Genomic DNA, 4,926 nt, shown 5'->3' with positions numbered 1-4,926 from the left:
GTCCAGTGGTGAGAATCTTTGTCTTCTTGACATTGAGCCTCAATCCATATTGAAGGCTGCAGTCCTTGACCCTCTGCAGCAAGCGCTTCAGGTCCGCCTCAGTTACAGCAAGCAGGGTTGTGTCATCTGCATAAGACAGATTGTTGATAGATCTTCCACCAAACCTGACACCACATTTCTCCTCATAGAGTCCAGCCTCCCAGATGATCTGTTCTGCATACAGGTTGAAAAGGTATGGAGATAGGACTCATCCTTGGCATACGCCCTTCCCAATTGTGAACCATGCAGTGTTTCTCTGCTCTCTTCTGACGACGGCCTCTTGTTCCAAGTATAGGTTTTTCATTAGTGTGATCAAGTGTTCTGGGATTCCCATTCTTTTCAGAGTCAGCCACAGTTTGTTATGTCAAATGCCTTTGCATAATCAATGAAGCACAGATAGACATTCCTCTGGTATTTCCTGCTTTCAGCTAAGAACCATCTAACATTAGCTACACTAGCCCTAGTATCACGACCCCTTCTAAACCCAACCTGGACTTCTGACAGTTCTCTGCTGATGTGCTGTTCTAGTCACTTTGGATAATTTTTAGTAGAATCTTGCTTGCATGTGAAATCAGTGATATTGTACTATAGTTTCCACACTCTGTTGGGTTACCCTTCTTTGGGATGGGAACAAATACAGATCTCTTCCAGTCAGTTGTCCAAATTGTTGTTCTCCAGATTTCTTGGCACAACTTGGTAAGCACATCTGTTAGCTGAAATATGTCAATTGGTATACCATCTATTCCTGGGGCCTTATTTTTTGCTATTTCCTTCAAAGCAGCCTCTTAGCACTAGCAGTCAGGAAATCAAAGAGCAAATTGTACTAAGAAAATCTGCTGTCAGAGACCTCTCCAGATTACTGAGAAGCAACAACGTCAGTCTAGAGACTAAGGTGCACCTGATCCAGGCCATGGTTTTGCAGTTATCAATGCATCAGAGAGCAGATAACAGAAGAAGAATCAAAGCTTTTGAACTGCAGTGCTGGAGAAGAGTCTTGAGCATACCATGGACCACCAAGAAAACAAATAGGTCTGTCTTGGAGACAATGAAACCAAATTTCTTCTTGGAGGCTAGGATGTTGAAGGTCTGTCTCACATGCCTTGGGATGTGTACAGTCTTTGAAAAAGGACATCATGCTTGAAGGGTGGAATAACAGCTTAGGAAAGGAACAGTCCAGATGAGATGGATTGATATAGCAATTAGAACAATGGGTGTAGGTTTGTTGGAATCAGTGAGACTGGCTCAGGACCGGGCAGGCTTTGGAGCTGTTGTACATAGTCACTATTTGTTTCAGGTGACTCAAGAGCACATCAATAACAAGCCTTCAAAGCTTGGCCAATTTTTCTTGTGTTGTGTTGTGTGTGTGGGTTTTTTTTGTTTGTTTGTTTTGTTTTTACATTTACGTGTACCGTCAAATCAGATCTGACTGGTACAGGAGGGGATTGCCTCCTTCTCCTCCAGCAGAGCATCTGGTAGATTTGAACCACGTACCTCTGGGATTACAGTGCAGCATCTTGCCACTAGGCCACCAGAGCTCCCTGGTGTTTTGTATGTTTTTTTTTTAACAGAACCAAAATATTAAGATTTTATTGACAAAATGTTTTTGTTTTACAGAAAATAAAAATGTTATTACAATCTCAGGGTAACTGGTAGCCACATGTGGTTAAGACATTGATTACAGCTATCCACACCACAGCAAGAGTTTCACAAAAATCTAATAATGCTTACAATTTTATAGAGGCAAAGTCCCCATACTTGAATTCCAAGAAGGGCTAAACAGGAAGATGAAATGTCACAAGAACTATTCTTTGGCTTTTTGGGTGCATGAATGACTTGGCTGTATTTTTTTAAATTAAAAAAACAGTTACCAAATCCAGATGAGCAATCCAACCAACATTGAACAATTCTTTTTTGTGGGTTATTTGTGGTCTTAATCATCTCCTTTGTCATCTGTTTCTCTCTTCCTCTTTTCATCTTTCCCACTTTCTTTCTCATCTCCATCTTCATCTTCATCCTCATATTCTTCAGCTTCTCCATTATGGCCAAAGTCTTCTTCCTCCCCACTGATGTCATCTTCATCTTCTACCCTTTCTACATTTTCGTCTTCATATTCATCCTGTTCTTCATAAAAATTGTCCTCTACATCCTCCTCATCTTCTCCATTTCCTCTTCTTCATCCACAGCATCCATCCACCTCAGCATCTGTCAAGAGCTTTCTAGTCCTCTTGGTCGTAGCCACCCAAGTAGGTCAGCTAAGGCAGGAGCTTGAACATATTCCCTTGGTATTCATTCAAGTTGGTAACCTCACAGTGAAACATGTCCAGCCTTTACAAATTCTCCATTTTTTTTTCAAGGGTTCCAAGGTGCTGATATCCTTCAGTATATTTCTACACAAGTTTAGGTGTGTGAGGTTTGGAAGTTTATCTGCTAAAGTGTCCAAACCTCCAGAGATTCTATTTCCACTGAGCTCAAGCTTTTTCAATTTAGGTAATTTGATGGGACTTGAAAATGCAATCATGCCTATAATTTATTTAACTGAGAAACTGTAAATTCACAAATTCAGCTGTTACACCCTCAATTTTTCAATCATTTCATATGCAATGATCCAGAACAAGTTCTATGACAACTGCTGGGGTCTGGTTTCGCAGCTCCAGGTGGGTCCTGACCTTCATGGTTCCCTCTTCCCACTCTCCAAACTTTACTTTCAGCAGTAGGAGCAGAGGAGGAATAGGTGATCAGCCTGTGCAGCAACAAAGTCCTTTGGAAGGGGCTGCTGGTTGCTGTGGCCAGCAACGTGCAGCAGGCAGACAAGTGAGAGGGCTGAGCCCTTGGAGCCAAGTTACTCACAGGAGCCAAGTGAAAGCATGGAGAGAAAAGGGCGGCTCGAGTGCAGTGCACTGCTCTTAAACTAGTGTCATGGAGCAGGCAGATACTCTTCTCCACTTGGTCCCATGTGCAGCGCTTCCCTAAAAGCTTGATCCTTATGAACTTTATGGTTTGGAGATTTACTCTTAAGTCTCTGATCCACCTTGCATTGATTTTCGTATATGGTGTGATATGTGGGTCCTATTTCAGCTTTCTATGGGGAGAAGCCCAGTTTTGCCAGCACCATTTGTTGAAGAGGTTTTCATTTCCCTACTTGACAAGTTACTTCCTTTTTTAATATCAGCTGATCATAGATAGATAGGTCCATTTTTGGGTTCTCATTTCTGTTCCATTGGTCTGTGTGCCTGTCATTGTACCAGTACCATGCTGTATTGGTTATTACAGGTGTGTAGTAAATTTTTACCTCAGTGAGTACTGTAGCTCCCAATTCGTTTTTGTCATTTAGAAGTGCTTAGTTTATTTGGTGTCACTTTCCTCTTCAAATAAACTTGACAAGTGCTTTTTTTATCTCCTTGGAAAATGAATTTCATAGCTGTATTGGGATTCCATTGAACATGTAGATTGCTTTTGATAGGATTTTCATGTTCACTATAATGAGTCTTCCTATGTATTTTATTGTTTCTCACAGATGTGTTTTGTAGGGTTTTTTGTACAAGTCTTCTTTTTTATTTTATTTTCTTTGTACAAGTCTTCTATGTCTCTAGTTAGGCTCATTTCCAAATATCTTAGTTTGTGGTTGGCTATTGTAAATGATACTGCTTTCTTGGTTTCCTTCTCTGAGTTTTCTTTCTTATTGTAGAGGAATACCATACACTTTTGTATATTGATCTTGTCTCTTACCACCCTACTAAATTGGTCCACTAATCCACTAACTCCAACAGATTTTTTGTTGAGTCTTTAGGCTCTTCTGTGTACACTATTATAACATCTGCATGTTGATATGGATGCATTTTATTTCCTTTTCTTGTTGTACTGACCTAGCAAGTACTTCCAACACAATATTAAATAGGAATGATGAAAATGGGCATCCTTGTATGGTCCCTGTTCACTAAGAAAATGCTTTATTCTTTCTCCATTGAGAATGATATTGGCTCTTAATTTTGTGCGCGCGTACACACACACACACACACACACACACACACAGGAGTGGCATCCACTTTCTAAATAACATGCCTCTGGAAACTCTATGAACTTTGATAAATGTTGATAGTTGATAGCCCCCCTCTACGGGGCTTCAGGCCATGGTTACCCATGGTGGACAATGTTTGGTGGAACTCCCTGATTAAAACAAGCTTAGAAGCAGGAGTGTGATCCACTTCCTAAATAGCTTGCCTCTGGAAACCCTATGAACCTGGAGAAACAATTAAAGTCCTACAAGTGTTCAGGTCTTTCATTCATAGGGTAGCTATGAGTCGCCTATGACTCGAAGGCACTTAACAACAACAACAAACACACTAGCCAGATGAATTGGAGATCTCTGAAACAGAGTCCACCAGCATTTGGACATGTCGGAATTTTAAAATACTGAAATGTTTGGTCATGCCTGCAGGCTGAGGGCTAGTGTGTTGTGAATCTTGGTTCAAGCTGGACCTTAGGATGGCCTCTCTCATCTTGAGGAGAGACACATATGTAATTCTCGGTGTTCTTATGGCTTTCTTTTTATCCCAAGTGGGTGTCAGCAGATGGGACTTGACAGGTGAATTGGGTGTCTCTGTCCTGGAGTCTGCCAGCATTTGGGTGTGCCATAATTTTAAAACACTGAAATGTTTAGCCACGTCTCTAGGCTATATATATACACTTTTCATTATGTTGAAAAAACTCCCTTTCTTTCTTATTTTTCTGAGTGTCTTAATCAAGGAGTGTTGGATTTTGTCAATATCTTTTCTGCATCAATTGCTGTGATCATATGGCTCTTTGTTAATGTGGTGAATTACTTTGAGTGCTTTTCTTATGCTGAACCATCCTTGCATACTTGTTGTGAATCTCACTTTGTCATGATGT

General features: G+C 40.7%; 1 pseudogene; it reads right to left on the bottom strand.

The window, feature by feature from the left end:
* Positions 1-1,969: 1,969 nt before the first annotated feature.
* On the bottom strand, positions 1,970-2,711 carry LOC102858471 (annotated as a pseudogene).
* Positions 2,712-4,926: the final 2,215 nt, after the last annotated feature.

This window comes from Elephantulus edwardii, unplaced genomic scaffold, assembly GCF_000299155.1.
Source record: "Elephantulus edwardii isolate Elephantulus edwardi_28Jun2011 unplaced genomic scaffold, EleEdw1.0 scaffold00349, whole genome shotgun sequence".
NCBI classification, from domain to species: Eukaryota; Metazoa; Chordata; class Mammalia; order Macroscelidea; family Macroscelididae; genus Elephantulus; species Elephantulus edwardii.
Note: the sequence above shows the minus strand (reverse complement) of the source record. Positions and strands in the feature narration are given on the sequence as shown.